This window comes from Notechis scutatus, chromosome 7 (assembly GCF_049901735.1).
Source record: "Notechis scutatus isolate UNSWTSFEM ecotype Mainland chromosome 7, rNotScu1.2, whole genome shotgun sequence".
Taxonomy (NCBI): domain Eukaryota; kingdom Metazoa; phylum Chordata; class Lepidosauria; order Squamata; family Elapidae; genus Notechis; species Notechis scutatus.
Window position 1 is genome coordinate 9,228,973 of NC_142015.1, and position 21,034 is coordinate 9,250,006.

Below are 21,034 nucleotides of genomic sequence, written 5' to 3' on the forward strand. Positions count from 1 at the left end.
ATCACCCAAAACTCCACAATCATTACTTCTCAAGGTTTCTGGTACAGTTTCTACCCCAAAGGGCTGCAATATGTGTGTTTACCTTCAATTCAAAATTCAGCCTTTTGCATGAATTGTGGCCATTGTATTAATTTTTGCAGCGCACATCCCCTAGCACAAAGAATTCCTGTGGGTTGTTCCATCAGTGCAGAGATTTTTATGCTCACTTTTGTCTCCCTATATACCTTAAAAGATTGGGGAATTACATAAAAGTATTGAAAAGGGTAGTTGATGAAATATATCTTTGTCTTCACTTTGTGCATTTTGTTCCTACATAGGAAATTAGATAAATTTGCATTATAAATGTCATGGCATTGCAATGAAAGCCAAACAAATGACTCAATCTTTAATATTTATTGCATTTCTTTTCTGAATATAAAATATGATAGATTCTGTTGCTCAGTCTCCCCCAGGTAAACAAAAGTCTTTACAGATCCCACTTAAAAGCTGCTAGGGCAGAAGGCAGATCATTGGTCCATCTAGTTGTTTATATTACCCAAGATCATAAAGCATACAATGCATAGTTTAATTAACTAAGTTTTCTGAATAAACCCAACTGTCTGAGGTCAGACAACACAATAAAGTCCACTATTGGGGTACAAAAAGCAAACAGAATTACATAGTTGGTAATGGAAGATCTGCAAGAAAACAACCATGTTCAGAGAGCACTATAGACCCCACCACAAACAACATCCAAGTCTACAAGTGAATAAATGTAGCTCAGTATTGAACTGTGGCATCCTGGGGGTTCTCTCGCTTGCTTGCAGTTATTTCCTCACCCAACTAAATAACACTATCACTGCTAAGGATTTGCTTCTTGTTTACATGCAGTAGCTTGCCATGCCATATTTGGGAGGGAGATATATATATATATATTGTGAACCTTCTTGGTTTAGGATCAAAAAAAGAAAGCAGAGCTAGAAGCCCACATCCAAATAAAAAAGGGATTCCTGCTTCCAGAAAAATGTTAAGACCTAATCCTGCCAATTAGCATGGGGATTCAAGAATGATAAGCAGCCCTGGGTGCCTTGAATATGTTATTTCCATCTTTTTAATTGTATAGTTTTTATATGGATTTGACGATTATTCCTATAAATGACCCAAATTCATTTATACAGTGAGTTGGGCAGTGTATAAAATTGATTAATAGTTATTAAATAAAGAATTTACAAAGAAGAAAACAACCATTTGTTTACCAAACCTGAAAGGCAAGCTACTGTATATAAGCAGGAAGCAAACCCCACACTCACTAGCACTGATGATGTTGCCTAATTGGGTAATGAAATGTCTGCAAGTAAACAACCAATTCAGAGATATGGTTACTGTTAAGTTTGGGGAATAAGGAGACCAGACATCTGACCAGTGACTTCAACTCTTTAATAATAACAGGAATCAGAATGGAACAGAGCAATACTATGGGCACCAGTAACCCTTTTATAGGGTTAGCTGCTGCCTTATTAACCAATGAAAATGTGCAACAGGTTCCAACTACTGACCAATAAGGACAGTCCCAAAAGTGGCCAATCAGGGACTGGTTCTGGCCCAATCCCAAGTTGTTGTATAAGGACCAATCAAGTGTGCAGGTTTTCAACCCCTAATTTGCATTTAGGTTATTCACTTTTATTGATTCACAACACTCCTCCCCCTTGGGTTCCGTTTGAGGGGAGCTGTGATAAAATCCTCAAGATAGGCAGTCTGTTTGGTCTGCCTGGATGATTTCCGAGGCTCCACCGGGTTTTGTCCAATTTCCGGTTCCGGTGGAGCGTTTGGATGACCATTGTTAAGTTCTATTTCGCTGCACGGCGATTCCGTGCTGCAATAAGAGGATTCGATTGATTTTCTCGTCGATGTTGCCAAATTCCATTTTATGCAGGGTCTTTTTCACAAATTGTACCATGCATTCTGCACGTCCATTCGCCGCAGGGTGCGCGGGCGAGGTCAGCGCATGGCGGATGCCCGATCAGCCAGATATTGTTCAAAGGGCAATGCAGTGAACTGCAGGCCGTTGTCCGAGACCAACACGTCCGGAAACCTGTGCGTGGCAAATAGTCTGTTTAATTTATTAATAACTGAGTCGGTTGTAGTTGTGTGCATTCGATGAATCTCGAGCCAGTTAGAATAGGCGTCGACAGTAATCAGGAAAGTGTGGCCTTTGGTAGGCCCCGCAAAGTCAATATGAATACGGGACCACGGTCCCTCGGTGTTTCCCATTCGGTTGGGCTTGCTTTGGGTGGGGCGTTGCTGACGTCCTGGCAACGTTGGCGTGAGCGACCCAGGCCTCGACTCTTTGTCGATTCCGGCCACCAAGCGTAGCTGCGTGCGAGTGATTTCATCCGCACAATGCCCGGATGTCCCTCATGCAATACCGCCAGCACAGTCTGTTGCAATTTGGCAGGGATTACAACTCGATTGCCTCACAAGATACAGCCTTTTTGGGAAAACAGCTCAGTTTGGCGGGCTTTGAAGGGCGCCCATTCAGGTGCAATTTGGTCCGTCGGCCACCCCCGTTCAACCCAGCGTAGTATGTGTTGCAGAACTGGGTCACGTTTCGTTTCAAAAGCAATGTCTCTAGCCGTCAAGGGTGGTGCCTGTAGAGTTTCAATCTGTAGTGTTGAGAGGGTTGGGGCTGGATCCACAACAGCGTCTGGGAGCGGTGTTCTGCTCAATGCATCGGCGTGGAGAATCGATTTCCCCGGGCGATGCTGCAAAGTGTAGTTGTAGGCCGCCAGGAATTCAGACCAACGAGTCATTCTGGGGGACAATATATACGGGGTTGGTTTATTACCGCAATGATCCCCAGTAGCGGTTTATGATCAGTGATTATTGTAAATGCACGGCCATAAACATATTCGTGAAATCTTTTAACTGCAGCAACAATAGCTAAAGCTTCTTTGTCCAGCTGACTATAATTTCGTTCAGCTTTAGCTCAGGTTCGCGAAAAAACGCGATGGGGGCTTCTGCTCCGTTTGGTAACACGTGGGCCAGAATTGCCCCAACCCCAAAGGGTGATGCGTCACACGTGATAGTGAGCGGCAGAGTCTCGTTGTACTGCATAAGTACTGAATCAGAAGTTAGCAATTCCTTTACTTGTTGGAAAGCATGTTGTTCCCGTTGTCCCCAAACCCACGTTGCTTTTTTTGTCTAATAGTCTATGCAATGGTTCAGCTACTGTTGCTTTGTGGGGTAAAAACACATTATAGAAATTGATAAGTCCAAGGTACGCCTGTAGGTCTGCCTTGTTCCTAGGAGTGGGTGCCTTTTTAATTGCTCGTAATTTGTCTTTGGTGGGATGAATTCCTTGGCTGTCCAGGAGGTATCCCAAAAATTCTACTTTTTCGGTACATAAGTGGCATTTATCTTTTTTTACTCTGAGGCCTGCATTTTGGAATCTTCGTAAACCTCTCTGAGTCGTTTTTCTAAAATGTCTTTGTTAGGTGCGGCGATGAGTACATCGTCGAAATATGGGACAACACCTTTTATCCCTTGTAACAACCTTTCCATTAAGCTCTGGAAGATTCCAGGGGCGACGCTTACTCCGAATTGGAGCCGGTTGCATTTAAATGCGCCCCTATGTGTTACGATCGTTTGCGCCTCGGCTGTGGTTGGGTCTACAGGCAATTGTTGATACGCCTGGGCTAAATCTAGTTTGGCGAAAACTTTCCCGCCGCCCAGAGAATGGAGTAAGTGTTGCACTACCGGTACTGGATAAGCACTTTGCTGCAGTGCATGGTTTAATGTGGCCCGGTAGTCTCCGCAAATTCTTAGGGACCCATCAGGCTTGATAGGCGTTACTATTGGGGTTTCCCAACGGGCGTGGTCGGTGGGTTCCAGTACGTCCTGCGCTATCAGCTTATCGAGTTGTTCGTCGATTTTAGGTTTTAAGGCGGATGGGTGCTATTTCAGGGTTCAAGTTAAACGAGATTGGGGTCCCCTTATACTTGCCTAGTCCATTCGCAAAAACGTCTTGGAATTCTTGCACGAGTGCTTCCTCCCAATCGACGCTTTCGGCCTTGTGGACTCTGGCTACAGTGATTCCGAGCGGCCTGAACCATTGTAGGCCTAGAATACTAGGCCTGTCTCGATCCACGACAGTCAGTGGTAGTGCGACGGTGCGGTCCTTGAATGTGACCTGGAATCTGCGGGACCCGGACGACGGGAATTCGGTTGCCCTGATAGTCTTTGAGTATAACCCTCTGAGGGTTAAGGTCTTGGCGGCGAATCGTTGAAAGGAGCTGTTGGAGCGTTTTCCACGACACCATAGAGAGGGAAGATCCCGAGTCTACCTCCATCACGCAAGGTTTGTTTTCGATGGCGACCTTTACTCGGATTTTCCCGGCATCAAGGGATGTAGCGTGACCTATGGTGATTGTTTGGTGGGTCTCTTCCCGCCTGGTTTCCTCACGCCTGGTGGAAGTGGTGGACGGCTTGTTTCTGTAGGAGTGGTTCACTTTTTCTCGGTGTGTGCCGAAGAATCCGGAAGACTGGAATTCGGCCTGTCGGGTTTGTAGTTCTGTTTGCTTCTGCAAACCTTTGCAATGTGACCGTGTCTCCCGCAATGGCGGCAAAGTGCGTCAAGGAATTTGCAGCCGGATCGTGGGTGATTTGCTCCACAGCCGGCACACGGTCGAAATGAGTGTTGTGAGGACTGCTCTCTCTCTGTTCGAAGTCGGTTGACCTCTTCCTCATCGCTGTCGGACGGGACTCTAGGTCTTCGTGGTGAGTTGATACCGGGTGTCTCTCTGAGCGAGGCGAGGTATCAGTGGCGAGTTTACGTAGCGGTGCGTTGGTGCGGCGCATTTGGGCTGCTGACTTCTTTGTCGCCTCTGCTGCCGAGGCTTCTTTAAGGGCATCGGTGAGGCTGATGTCCCCCTTAGCCATAATTTTGCTCTGGATAGCGCCGTCTTCTAGGCCCAGAACCAAACGGTCCCGGAGGGCTTCTTCCAAGTCGGCGAACCCACAGAGGCCTCCTAGGTTCCGGAGGTCCGCGATGTAATTGGCAAGGCTTTCGCCCTTCCGTTGATCCCTCTGGTAATATTCGTGTCTTCTTACTAGGGTTGGTACGGAGGGCGCGTAGTGAGCCCGTAGTAATGGCTCGAGGACGTCCCAGTCCATTTCTTTTACCTCTGCTGGCTTGGCAAGCGACTTTGCCATTTTAAACACGGTTGGCCCACAGTGCGTTAGAAAGATAGCTCTTTTTTTGCCGGTTGTTGCATCTTTCAAATTGTTAGTTTCCAGAAACATCTGGAACCGATCCATGTAGGCCTCCCAGTCTTCGGTCTCTGGATTGAATGGAGCGGGTGGTACGGCACCGCTGGCCATGTTGCCGTTGATGGTGCGTGTTTGACCACGTGCTCTGTAGGTTGCTCTGTAGGTTTAGTCAGCTCTTCGGTCTCCGAATCCCATCCTCGTCGCCAGTGTTAAGTTTGGGGAATAAGGAGACCAGACATCTGACCAGTGACTTCAACTCTTTAATAATAACAGGAATCAGAATGGAACAGAGCAATACTATGGGCAGCAGTAACCCTTTTATAGGGTTAGCTGCTGCCTTATTAACCAATGAAAATGTGCAACAGGTTCCAACTACTGACCAATAAGGACAGTCCCAAAAGTGGCCAATCAGGGACTGGTTCTGGCCCAATCCCAAGTTGTTGTATAAGGACCAATCAAGTGTGCAGGTTTTCAACCCCTAATTTGCATTTAGGTTATTCACTTTTATTGATTCACAACAGTTACTACAAGTGAGATGCTATATGCTTCAAACTATAAATGAATATTGGACTCAGGGAAAAAACAGAATCTATGTGATCTGGATACAATAGATTCAGGATAAAATTCAACCAACCCTTCTGAGGAACACCTGAGATTTTCTGAACTATATCTATCTATCTATATATAACTATATTGAACTCTTATAGCTTCTGAGACAAATGAGATGGATGCAGAGACACAAAGAGATCCTGGCAGAAAAAGATATAGTATTTGTCTTATAGCTCCACATATATAGATATTGGCAGGATGTGAAGAGAAAAAGGCAATGCAATTTAACTATTGACTTTTTTTTTTTTTTTTGGCAACCAAGCAAGGTTCTATTTTTTTCTGAATTGTCTCTTGGACTGCCAACTTAGCAGGAGGGACAGTCTTGCTAAGATGGAAATATCTGCCTGCGTGAACAAAATCAGAGTAACTATTACAAATCAAAGGATGTGGATCAACTGGGAGTGGAGGAACCACAAGAGGGAAGGTCAGAAGCACTACATCATCTTGTGGTTTATCTAGAAAACAGTACTGATAAAGGGGGCACTTATATAAAGGAGACATTTACATTAGGAATTATTTCAAGCAAGCATGTTCAAAGAAGCAAAGGTAGTTCTCGACTTTGGACCACAATTGAGACCAAATTCTCTGTTGCTAAGTGAAACAATTGTTAAGTGATTTTTTTTGCACATTTTACTACCTTTTTGTCACCGTTGTTAAGTGAATCACTTCAGTCGTTAAGTTAGTATCACAGTTGTTTAGTGAATAATCTATGGGCTGAGATCATAGATGTGTTGATTTTCCAAGTCCTTAATCCTTACTGGAGTAGAATAATTATTACAGAGATGAGATGACAAAAGGAGGGGGGGGGAAATAAGGAATTTCAGTGCATTCTGCTGTCCAGAAAAGCATGTGTGAAATGGCATAAGGAGACAGTTGGCATTAGTACGACTTATTTGTCAAAGGATACAACTAACACAATAATTTGTGAGGCCTGTTCACAGCTTGCTGGCTATTACTTCAAGTCACAAATCACAATAACTGTTCAACTGAAATTGCAAAAGACAAATAAAAAATGCTCCTAAAGCCAATGAGCCATTAAATAGTTGACAGTAATCTGGTTGGGAGTTTAGAATTGGTAATTAGCCCCAAAATACAAATGCCATAGGCTCTCATGGGCTGGCTTCCGTGGTAATACAAATCAGTGCATTTCATTCATTGTAGAGTCTAGAGTTACTATCTGCACCATGAATGCAGGCTACCATGTAGAATTCCCCAATTTTAAGAAGGAGGCTACTAAAAAGCCCACAGGGTATCTTGGAATAATCTACTGTGGTTCTTTCCTCATCAGTAAAGCGAGTGTAAATCATGTATGTCTCTGCCTGCTGGAGGTTTCACAAAGCTTCATTAATTAATTTTTGTAAATTATTTCAGTGTGGTTTTTTTTTTTTAAAAAAAAAAAAAACAGTGAATGCACCATAGTACTCTTGTTAATAACCTCCCAGAGGATAGGATGTCACAGAATCAACCTTGTGAATGTTACATAAACCTTCAGATTATTTTTTTGGATAGGATGGGCTTTTCTCTGTGTGCCAAGTAGGGAATTCCCCTGCATTTTGCCCCTACTAACGTTTTCCATTTAATTTAATTTAACATACTTGTTTTAGATACGGTACCATTTCCAAAAGGAAGAAATTTGGATACAATTCTCATGGGTAGAGCATGGTATTTTTTAACCATTAGAAGGTAGTCTAGAATGGTGGGTATAAGGTCTGCCTTTCATTGTACAGTGATTTGTTCAGAAGCTGGAATTCCTCCTGGAAATTCTATGCTTTTAATAAACCCAGAGGGAAGGCATCGTGGTATAATTTTCCCTATTGGTCTTCTTTTCCTTTTGGCAGCGTGGCTATTGGAACTGCAGACGGGGTGCTCTGCCCTTGAGAAATGATGGAAGCGTTTCTCTTTTCCAAGAGGATTTCTGGGAAAATTTCCCTGCAAAATTGAACGGCTAATTCTGAAAGACCATCTGCGTCAGGTTATGCTACTGAGTGTGTGATAGCGAGTCTATCTGGAATGCTCAGAATCAGGGCAGGGAGGTAGCATCTGTTGTTAAAAGCTCCCCCTGAATCAGGCATGTCCAATCTGTGGCCCACAGGCCACACATGGCCCTGGACAGCTGGTAAATCAGCCCCACCAGATTGTAAACTCTTAACATTATTATGTGATTTTATATTATAAAACCTGGTTATATAGCAATAGCATTTAGATTTATATACCACCCCATAGTGCTTTCTGGGAAGCACAGAAACTCTCTGGGCAGTTTGTAATGTTAGCATATTGCCCCCAACAATTTGGGTCCTCATTTTACTGATCACAGAAGGATGGAGGGCTGAGTCAACCCATCAGGATCGAACTCCAGACTGGATCATGCTGCTTTCTAACCACTGTATCACCAGGGTTCCTATAAAATATATATTTTATATGTGGCCCAAGACAATTCCTCTTCACTCAATGTGGCTTGGGTAAGCCAAAAAGTTGGACACCTCTGCTCTAAAGTCATTTATTAATGTTTTAACTAGCTCCTTTGCTTTTACTCCATTCCATTCCATTCTATTTTGTTTACATTTATTTTACTCTTATTCTGATGGAGACCTGTATTTTATATTATTTTTACTGAAGACTGGTATTTTTATCATTTCTGCCATGGGGGATATTCGCATTCTGCTTCTCAGACATCACTCAAGCTTACTAAACAGCTACCTATTTATTCCCAGAAGCTTTTGACAGAGCCAGGTTATACTTATAAAGTGCTGACATATTTAGGACACCCTTGGATTCACACAGGCAGGATGGAAATCAGAATGAAGGACAAAATGTTCCCGTCTCTCTGGCTTGCTCCCTTTTGGTTAACATTATTATATTATTCATAATATTATTAAACTTATAAATGTCATAAACATTAACAATAGCATAATCATCACTAATGTTGTTAATAATAATTAATATGAAAGGCATTGTTATTAACAGTCTGAAAGAACTTGGAATTGGATGGCCTGATTAGAAACTAGAATAGAGGTAGAAATAAGAATACACACCTTTATATGAAGCAATAGTTAGATGGAAAGATTGGAGGTTGAAACATGGTATTATTAGGTATGTTTAAATAATAAGATGTCTGGTACTTGAATGGTGTATTGTGACTTTAAACAACCAAATAATGAAGGAATATGTCTTGATATAAACATGTGTATTAATACTAGGACTAGCAATGGCAACCTCACTAGAAGCTAGAATAGAGGTAGAAATAAGAAATAGTGGGAATATTAGCAGATATAATTTAACAGTCTGAAAGAACTTGGGATCTTCAGCCTGAAAAAAAAAAAAGCCTTAGAAGAGACACAACAGCTTCATTCAGGTACACAAAGGGGAACTACAAAGAAGATGGTCATGAACTATTTCCTATAGCTACAGAAATAATGAGTGTAGCTTGTATCTTCCTAAATCTAATTTAGATGAAAACCTTTCCTGGTGATAAAATATGTGCAACAGTGGAATAGTCTACCTAAAGAAACTGTTGAGTTTTCCATCCCTGTAGGGCTTCCAAGAAGCAGACAACCAAGTCTCCTGGATGGTTCACTTGGTTCTCCTAAATATTGCAGAGAGTTGGACTAGATAATCTTCATAACCTTTTCCAGTTCTATAGTTCTTTGATTAATATACATATTGCAACTGCAATTAAAATAGAATTGAGTGCTTCTTGAATTGGACTAGATTTCTGCTATTATTTAGGAACAAGGTAAAAGCCTGGGTGCCACTTAATATTCTGGCTGTCTACAAATCTCATCAAGGGTGTCTCTCCTTGAGGAGCTGCTGACATTGGGATTTTTGATGGTGGGAAAACTACCTGATGGAGAAGTATTCCGACATCTGTTCCTATTCATTCTGAGTTTGAAGTGTTATCCCAGAGAGGAAAAGGGAGATATAGCCCATGACTCCCCAAGGATAGTTTCCCCCCAAACCATGGAAATTTATGAAGTCTTAAATGAAGAATATGAATATGAATTATTTATGCTTGACTATGAATTTTGGTAAGTGTGCAGTGCTCAAAAGTTGAAGAACTGAAACCACTTGATTTTCAACTAGTAGCGAATGCAAAAATTTCCCAAAGTTTAGAATTTACTCTCCATGCTTACTGTTTGTTTGACATAAATGAGGCAATCCAGAATTTTCTTGTGATCTAGGAAACATGAAGTGAAGAACGTCTCCAAATGATACTTTATTAATTTGTATAATTTGCAAGCACCACATGGACTGATGCTCTCTTTTTTTAGATCCTCTTAAAAACCGAATTGGATGAATTCAGATAGGAATAATCTATCAATGGCTCATGGTCATGATGACTATGCTGGGAATTTAATCTTTTTCAAATTCTGAATGGATTTACTCTTCCTAGACTAATGCGCGATGGGAACTTGTTTCTCCATTGGCTTACACATTTTCCAAATACAAGATAATGCCTTTAAAATTATTTTAGTACAGACTTATGTGACAATGTAAATTTTTACCTATTTAATCAATCCAGAAATGGGAACCATTCATACATGTGGGTTAACATATGTGAAAGTCAAACAGACTGGAAATTAATATTAGTACTGAAGCTTTCAATCTCCTCCAATGCTTTTTTCCCCTATAACTGAAACCTCTTCCTCCTCCCCCTTCCTTTCAAATTTATTTTTTGGGGGTATTATTCCCTTAAACAAATTTGGATCATAGCAGTGTATTCAAATGTTTTTACTACCAGTTTGATGAGCGTGGCTTGGTGGATGTGACAGGGAAAGGATACTGCAAAATCCCCATTCCCTCCCCACCCCACTAACCTGCTTTCCAGATCCGTTCTCTTGTTCAGGGCAACAAAAGAAGACCCAGCCGATCAGCTGGGACTCAGGAGACAGATAATAGATGGGGCAGGGCCAGTCAGAGGTGGGATTCGCCGGTTCTCCGAATTACTCAAAGTTTCTGCTACTGGTTCTCCAGAGCTGGTCAGAACCTGCTGAATACCACCTCTGGATCATAGCTTCTCATAGTCCTTTTCTCTTTCTCTACTGTCTAATTACAGGTAGTCCTCGACTTACAACAGTTCATTTAATGGCCATTCAAAGTTACAATGGCACTAAAAAAAGTGACATATGATTTTTCACACTTATGACTGTTGCAGCATCCTCATGGTCTCGTGATTTACCTTTGGACATTTGACAACTGACTCCCATTTATGACGGTTGCAGTGTCCCAGTGTCATGTGATCAGATCCCCTGTTGTGACCTTCTGACAAGCAAAGTCAATGGGGAAGCTAAATTCACTTAGCAATCTGTTACTAATTTAACAACTGCAGTGATTTGCTTAACAACCGAGGCAGAAAAAAGTCACAAAATGGAACAAAACTCACTTAACAGATTTCTCACTTAGCAACATAAATTCTGGGGTTAATTTGTGATCATAAATTGAGGATTACCTGTACTTCATAATCCATAACTGCATAGCTCTGCTAGGATTCAATCACACAAAATGTCAATTTTTTTCATGCTCTACCATGAATTTCCCCAAAACATCTGATTGTTTTCTGGATTTCTTCTTCCATGTGCTATGGATACACATACCAGAAAAATTCACCTCCTTGATTTACAGCTTGCTGTGCAGAGGTGGTATTCAACAGGTTCCAACCAGTTCTGGAGAACCAGTAGCAGAAATTTTGAGTAATTTGGAGAACCAGTGGTAACCTTCCTCCAGGAGTGGGGAGGGAATGGAGATTTTACAGTCTCCTTCCTCTGCCATGCCCACCAAGCCACGCCCACAGAACTGGTAGTAAAAATTTTTTGAATCCCACCACTGTTGTCATGGAAATACTAATAATCTGTGCTGCTTTGTATGGGAAGTTAATTTATCACCTACTAAACTGAGAATCCGGAATTTAGAGTTACAATTTTTATCCAATGTGTGATATCGAGTCTTCTTAGTCTATTCCTTGAAATGTCCCTCACTCCATCCCCTGCCCACCTCACCACAAAAAACAAACAAGCAAAACAAAAACTCAATCCACAACTCAGAGAATGCATTTCTTGATTTAAAAATCTGCCTCAAGATAAGACATGGTGATTTCATGGACTACTAGTTTTCTTGGAAGAAATCTACAAGGAATTTCCCCCCTGTGTTCAGGATATTTCTCAATTTCCTAGCTTAGGCTACAGGCCAGAGGTGGTATTCAGCAGGTTCTCACCAGTTCTGGAGAACCGGTAGCGGAAATTTTGAGTAGTTCAGAGAACCGGCAAATGCCACCTCTGACTGGAGATCTTACAGTATCCGTGCCCTGCCATGCCCACCAAGCCACACCCACAGAACCGGTAGTAAAAAAAATTGAATCCCACCACTGCTACAGGCATAGGACTCCTTGCCCATCTTCTATCTAAGTAATAATAGGTCTTATTTTGTTTGAGTTTTCAGTATCATCCATGGTGGCCTATATGCTGCCATCTGGTATAAGCCTGTTTTCATTAGGACTTTTTTAATGACTGTGGCTAAACTGAAATTCCCAAGTGAAATTTTGAATGATTAGATATGATTAGGAACATGGAACCAATGAAAGGAGGACTAACTCTTTATTTCCATACTGACACTTTAGTTTAAACTGACTTTTAAGAAGATACATATTTGTGCATGGCAGGGTGCAGTCCCTGGAGATTTTGAAAAATTGCCTTCAAATTATACAGTTTAATGTGACAGAAGCAGCGGATGATTAAGAACATGAAGTATCATCATATAAACAGTATTTGATTTAATTATATTAAATTGAAATTAGATCAGATTTAGTTTTTGTCTTGCCTTGGTTCAATCTCTTGGGATAGGGTTCCCCCAGAATGCAGTTTAAAGGTCAAATTATACAATTGGTTCATCTCTAGCTGGACAAGTCTTCACTTAGCATTAGTGGAGATGCTCAGTGAATCATTTTAACATGTAGCACACAAGTGTACACAAATGTCTATGGAGATTCTCAGCCATCCAGGTCATGCTTGTCCCAAAGTTGATTTTTCAAGAGGCAACTGAACTTTCTATTTTTTTATTTGAAGACGTTTCACTTCTCAATGAAGAAGCTTCTTTAGATATGACTACTTCAAGACCACATCCTTGGCTTTAGTAGTTTGACTCTGGGTATCAGCTCAATTGCACAATCCATCAGACAACGAGGGGGTAGGGACTCACACTCTGCCTGACTTCTTCAAGAAATGTCTTCAAAGAAAAAAAAAAACAGAAAGTCCAGTTGCCTCTTGAAAAAGCACCTTTGGGACATTTGAACACATGTTTGTGGGGAACAGAAGAGTGACAATGAGTGAAGGACATAATGATGTTAAGATTTTGGGATGGGCCAGAGGTTTAACAGGAACATTGGGATAGGAAAGGAGGAAGGACCATTCAGGTTTATGGTCTTAGGGTGCTCTGCATCTAGCTTGTCCACATGTGATGGATAGTAATTGCTTTGATGGAAAGGGAAGCTTTCCTGAAAAAGCAAGGGCAGAGTTAATGTAGGAGATGACCAGGCTGACCCCAAGGAAAGGGCTAATGGACCATCAGTCATGAGTCCCTTCATGCCCACAAGAAATCTAAGTCCATCCTACCTTGAATTCCTTTGACTCTTGTCTATCACTAAATTGCTTTAATCATTAGTACTTCAGATTCTTGTAGAGAATTTAAGCTTGCAATAAATCTTTATACCTTTGTACCTATTTGCCTGGACCATCTGATTTCCCTGGCATTTGACAGTTAGATGGGCAAAGTCTGCAATATGATTAGAGCTTGTCTCTCCTAGACTGGGCACTGGGCTCATTCCTGTTGGCATCTGTTGGGCATAAGTGCCTCTTTCTAAACTTAAATATATGGTTCAACTTCAAAAAAAGATTGGAAGGTACAATTAAGGATTATATACTTTGGGTTTAGTAATACCCAGGCTAATGATTTCAGCTTTCTGCTTTGAAATGCTTCTCATAGCAAAACTTCCCTTATTTTCAAAGGTTTTTCCTCTAAAGACTTTTGATTTCAGAAAGACTAATACTAGGGTTATGCAAATATTTTCTTATTTAGGTTCTATCTTGCTTTTCATGCAGGAGTTCAAGGCAACATACACAGCACAGATCCAATATATTGAATACATATCCTGTATTTAAAGATTTGATTAAAAGATTTGTGTCCAAGGGATTTGCTTGAATGTAGGAACTTACCTGCCTTTCCAGGCTGAACCAGGAAATCAATTCAAACCCCTGAAGTGAAAGAGAGAGCCTCCAAATCTATACAGGTTATTTGGGATCATCTACACATGGCTAGAAATGGTTGTTCCTAAATCCGCTCATAGATCTCCCCATTTTATTAATATTATTGATTGATTGATTAGCCTATGGGCCTTATCAATATATAAGGTTCAAACATGTATTACCAATAAAATCCTATACAAACAATTTAAAATAAGAGTAGGTTAAATGCAATAGTTATAGGATAAAATACAGTAATTTAATACATAAATATGTTAAGTAGAATAAAATGACATAACATTATATTTCTGTATCACCCCTGCAATAACTCAGAGATCTGAATCAAACTGGCATGATTCATCAAATCAGTCTGATCCTTCAGATCAAGACTGATTGATTTTCAACTTCATTAAAATTATCGAATAAATTGGATCAAATTTTCCAAATCATTGTGATTTGAATTGCCTAAGGCAGGGGTCCCCAACCACCGGTCCGCGGACGGTACCGTCCAGCGGAACAAGTCCTACCGGGCCGCTGGCTTGCTGGCGCCGCCATCTTTTTGATGAAAAAGTGCTTCTGGTGAGCTTTTCCGGCAGAAAGCTCACCGGAAGCACGCTTTTCATCAAAAAGATGGTGGTGCCAGCGCTTCGGTGAGCTTTTCCGGTAGAAAGCCATTTCTACCCGGAAAAGCTCACCGAAGCGTGCCGCTTTTTTGATGAAAAAGTGCTTCCGGTAAGGTCACCGGAAGCACTTTTCATCAAAAAGATGGCGGCGCCAGCTGATGCTGGTACCGGGCCGCGGCGCCCAGCTGATGCCGGTATCGGGCCGCGGCGTAAAAAAGGTTGGGGATCACTGGCCTAAGGTTTGATTTACACTCATCCAACTTTACACTGTTGATCTTCAAAAGTCTTATCCCAATCTGCTTTTGATATCAATACAATGTCATTTCGGCCTCCTTAGGAATAGTTATGAAGCATATACCTCCCTACTAGGGAATACAGGCAGCTAAGAAAGGACACATAACACCTCTTTGTTTCTTTGGGGAGCTATTGTGTTTCAATGATAGATAGAAGCCTGTAGAAGGTTGCAGTTACCCAAGAGTAGAGTTGAACATTGAAAATTGATTCAGAATTAGATTAGATCATGTTATATTTATATTTTCCAACATGATCTAATCTAATTTGGAATCAATTTTCAAAATTTCAATTTCTAAAATTTTCCCAGCACTTCTGTACTTCTCTCCTTTCCATTGCTTGTTTATGTTTGTTTGTTTATGTGCATGTGGGTGAGTGTGCATTGTGTGATAGAAAGAGAGGGGAGGGAGGAGAGAGGAAGGGAGAGAGAAGGAAAGAAGGGAGGAGAGGAGAAGAGAGAAGGAAAAGGAAAAGGAAAGAGAAGGGGGAAGGGAAGGAAAGGAGGAAGAAAGGAGTGAAACTCAGAAGAAACATGAATTCTTATAACAATTTCACTCTATTAAAAATCAGTCCATTTCAGAATCCTATGCCTGATATCAAAACTTCAGCAGCAAGAGACATAACATCTTAAGTACGTCCTCAAACAAAACAACCCATTCCCTCCCCATGCCCAGCTCAAGTCTCAGTGCCAATGCAGCAATGCCATGCTTCTGTAACCCTCAGTAATGGTCTGCTTCCTTCCACTGTGGCTGATGTTTACTTCAGAAACATTTCCCTCCTCACCCCTGCCAACCCAAACATTGGATAATTTAACTGCCAGACACCATAAGCAGGAGAAAGGATTCCAGACAAATCAAGGCCGAAAAGAGGTGGGAGGAAATCAGTCAGAGGAAGAAAAACAACAGCGAAGACATCTTAGTGCCTCTGTGATATTTGCCAGGCCACAGAAATAGTCTTATTACTTGGATGTCTAGTCATGTTATCTGTCTAACAGTGAATGTCCTGGAGGTCAACAGAATGGATAAAAAAGGGAAATGGGGGAGAATTCAACATAAGCAGTTACTGAGCACCAACTGTTACAAAACTGATAGTCAGTGATAAAAGCCTGTGGAAGAGAAATAGAAACCATGGAGGAACATTGAATTAAATGAACGATGAAGTAAACTGTAGATCCCTCCTGGCATGAAGGCACAAATAAACCGTGATTGAAGGAAAGGATTAGAAAGGGGTGGGGAATCAGCTTTAGCTTAACTGGAGCTAAGATACTGCAAACAAGAGTAACCTCGTGATTATTTGCATTTGTAATTGTCAAGGGATGGCAGGGCATCTGAAGAAAGCAAAGTAGATATGGGGCATAATGTCAGATCTGTGTATCTGTCATTTCTTCAGTGGAAGAAGAAAAGGGGGGCAGGCTGATAAAGAAGTCCTTTCTTGATGTAACCTGAATATATTTAACCTTATATTGAATTTGTATAACCCACACATGATACAATGGAGGGAGAAAAGCCAGATGGCCGGGTAGACTGGCCAGAGGATCTCCTAATCTGTTGCTTCAAAGATGGACTAAATGATGACCTATATGCTGCCTACCTGGCCCATGGGGCCCCAAACCTTTTGCATGAATGGTACATGATGGCAGAGGAGGCGGAGATAGAAATGACTCGAAACTGGTACCACACTGGCAAGTCTTGGAAAAGATCCCCACCCCAGGGGAAACAGGAAGTCTTCAAACCCCAATCCACCATGACTCCAAGAATGTCTGGTTGCTTTAAGTGTAGAAAGGAGGGACACTGCACAGCAGAATGCCCCTGCCAGAAAGCTAGACCACCCATCAGGGGGGAAACCCGGAACATCCAGCCCTCGAGGAAAGGAGACTGGCCTGAGAGGCTTAGTAGAGTGGGATTCTGATCGCCCCCTCCCCAACCCTGAGGAAGATTCCCAAATGCTCCAAGGGGACTTGAGCCAGTCCAAAAGCGATCCGGAAGATGACCCACTGGTAAGCAATCCAATTGAACCAATCACCCTACCCCTGAGACTGTTTATCCCCAGCTGAGGGAAGGGGAAGGAAGTTGCAGCGTTGCTGGATTTGGGATGCACCTGATGCCTAATAAATCCCTCCCTTGCAGAGAAATTGGGGATCCAACTGAAAGAAATGGAAAACCCCATCACTTTCTACCAATTAGATGGAACTATAGCGGTGGTGGTGGTGGGGGGAGCCAGCCAGGTTTACCACAGAACCATTAAAAATAAGACTAGGGAACCATAGGGAAATGCTCACATTCATTGTAGCCCCAGGAATGGAAGAGACGCTAGTCCTAGGTCTCACATGGCTGTGGAAATGGAATCCAAAAATAAATTGGAGGAAAGGAACTGTACAATTCCAGAGAGACGTAATATTTGCAAAAAGCTCAGAGGAAAGGATAAAGAAAGGGACAGAGAACAGAGAATCAGCCATGACCAGACAGTCGGCTGAACCCATTAACATCCCCAATGAGTACCAGGATCTGGCCCAAGCATTTAGTGAGGAAGCTTGTGATGAACTTCCACCCCATCGAGCCACCGACTGCGCTATCAAAATCCTACCAGGGGCTAAACTCCCAAAACCACAAATGTACTGCATGTGTCCCAGAGCAGGGGTCCTCAACCACTGGGCCGCGGACCGGTACCGGTCCGTGGAGCACTCTGTACCGGGCCGCAAAGAAAAATAAAATAAAAAAAATGGCGGCTTTCTTCGCCTTCGGTGAATGCTGCTGGGATCGGGGATCAAGGACACAAATGAGAGAAGGGGAGGGAGGAAGCAACCGAAGCCTGTCCTGCTCTCTGGCTCAGCAGCTTCGGTTTCCTCCCGCCTCGTTCTCTCTCAGTCGCTCTCTCGCTGCTCCACCAGCCCAGGAAGAAACTGCTTCAAAGAAGCCGGGGTGGTGGCTTTTCCTGTCGCCGCAGCTCCTCCGAAGCGCCCGTTTACCCCCACCCCACCCGCCCACGCGCGCTTCAATCCACAGTGCTCCGTTCTGCCTGCCTGCCTGTTTGGTTGTTTGGGAGCAGCTTCGGCTGAGAATAATAACTATTTGCCTCTTTTTATCAGCCGAAGCTGCTCCGAAACGAAGAAGGCAGGCAGGCAGGCAGAAAGGAGCACTGTGGATTGAAGCACGTGCGGGCGGGCGGGTGGGGTGGGGGTGGGGGTAAACGGGCGCTTCGGAGGAGCTGCAGCGACAGGAAAAGCCACCCCCCCACGCTTCTTTGAAGCAGTTTCTTCCTGGACTGGTGGAGCAGCGAGAGAGCGACTGAGAGAGGAACGAGGCAGACACCTGAGGGAGGGAGGGAGACACCTGAGGGATGGGGCTGAGGGAGGCAGGGCCGAGGCGCTCCCTGAACTTGGTGGTTTGCTGGCAGACGTTTTATTACCCGACTAGGTAACAACATCAAGCAAACCACCAAACTCGGATTCTTCTCCCGCCGGTCCTTGAAAAAGTGTTTGTGCTTGAAACTGGTCCCTGGTACAAAAAAGGTTGGGGACCACTGTCCCAGAGAACTGAAAGAACTCAGAGCATTTATCAATAAAAACTTTAAAAGGGGCTTCATCGAACCCGCCTGACCAAAAATAGCTGCCCCAGTGTTATTCCGCGAAAAGAAAGATGGCTCTGTACGCTTGTGTGTTAATTACAAAAAATTAAACATGATTTGCATAGACAATATGTATCCACTCCCCCTCATGAAGGACATGTTAGCCTACCTCTCAAAAGGAAAAAAAAATCAAAGTTAGACCTACAAGAGGCATATTACCACATCAAAATAAAGGAAGGGGATGAGTGGAAGACAGCTTTTAACACACCATTAGGATGCTACCAATTTAAAGTGCTCCCCTTTGGACTGCAAGAAGCGCCTGCCGTTTTTATGCAATTGATCAATGAAACCCTTCATGAATTTTTATATAAAGGGGTTCTAGTGTATCTTGAAGATATTTTAATCTAAACGGAAATGATGGAAGAACACATCAAGCTACTCCGTGCAGTCCTCACAAAACTCTTAGACACTAAACTATATGCAAAACTCTCTAAATGCGAATTCCACCAAGAAAAAATTGACTACTTGGGGTATAGAATATCCCATGAGGGAATAGAGATGGACCCACAGAAAGTAAAAGCTGTACTGGACTGGGACCCACCGCACACCCACAAACAACTGCAAAGCTTCCTGGGGTTTGCAAACTTTTATCGCCAGTTCATTCCAGCTTTTGCAAACATTGCCCTCCCTATCACGAACTTGCTAAAAATGAAAGGGGGGGGGGGAGAAACCCAAACCAAGGCAACCCCTTATCTGGACAATGGAATGCCAAGCGGCATTCGAGAAACTCAAATGTCTATTCTCAGCAGAACCGGTCCTTAAGCATCCAGATCCTGAACAACCTTTTGTCATCCAAGCAGACGCTACTGATGTTGCAGTTGGAGCAGTCCTCCTCCAAAAGAATGGAAGTGGATAATTACAACCATGTGCTTATACATCCAAGAAACTGACGGAAACCAAGCAAAGATGAGCCACATGGGAGAAAGAGGCATATATTGTGCGGTGGGCAATGCTCACATGGAGACATTTCCTGGAAGGAAACCAAATCCCCTTTGAAGTATGGACTGATCACAAAAATCTGGAAGCCCTGAAAAATCCACGGAAACTCTCCAAAAAACAAGCAAGATGGGCTCAATACTTTAAATGTTTTAATTTCACTTTCAAATATTTTCCTGGGAGAAAGAACTTCTTAGCAGATGCACTGTCCAGAAAACCCCAATACAACAGCAAAAAGATTGAGTTTATAAAACCGATGATCCAACCGACCCAACTAGCAGCCAAAGTAATCACCCGGGCACAAGAGAAAAAAAAAACCATCCCTGACTGAAGACACAATGACGTCAATATTTAAGGAGGCACTACTTAAGGACGACTGGCTCCAGGCTAACAAAAACACTTGTTTACTCAAAGATGGACTGGCTTGGGTAGAGAACAAACTTTATGTCCCTGCAAGCCAGAGAATGGACCTCATGAAACGCTGCCACGACTCCAAAATAGCAGGACACTTTGGGTTTGTAAAAACCCTTCACCTCATCAAAAGACAATTTTGGTGGCCATCCCTCGAAAAGGACATTGAAAGCTATGTTGCGAGCTGCCCCATCTGTGCTGCTGCAAAGAGAAGACAAGGAAACTATCCTGGGTTTTTACAAACAGTAGCAGACCCTTCTGCTCCCTGGAAAGAGGTCTCTATGGACTTTATAGTGGAGCTTCCCAAAAGTGCTTGGAATACTGTCATTTGGGTTGTAACTGATCTTTTTTCCAAACAGGTTCACTTTATTCCATGCCAAAAGATCCCAATTGCCAACGCATTGGCAAAGATGTTTCTAATACACATTTATCGCCTTCATGGAGCTCCCCAACGGATTATCTCAGATAAGGGTGTTCAGTTCACATCCAAATTTTGGCGGGCGTTTTTAAACCTATTAGGCTCCACCCAGGGGTTGTCATCAGGAAATCACCTGCAGACTGACGGATCAACAGAGAGAGTGAACAGCGTATTAGAACAATATTTAAGATGTTTTATTAATTACCAACAGGACAATTGGACTGTCCTTCTTCCTTTTGCAGAGGTAGCATACAATAACTCAGTCCATAGTAGCATGGGGTTCACCCCATTCCAGGTAGCCATGGGCCAAGAATTTAACCACATGCCGGAACTACCCACCAAAGAACCTGAAATCCCCTCCCTTAAGGAGTGGATGGATAACTTACAAGCCATGTGACCAGTGGTAAGATTATATTTACAGGAAGCTAGAGCAGTTTATAAAACTCAAGCAGACAAAAAACGTTGTGAACCTAAACCTTTCAAGATTGGGGACCGTGTATATTTGTCCACAAAATTCTTAAAATCATTACAACCATCTAAGAAATTAGCACCAAAATTCATTGGCCCATTCCCCATATCCAGAATTATTAACCCCGTGACAGTAGAACTTCGACTTCCAAAAACACTTAGACAGATTCATCCAGTAT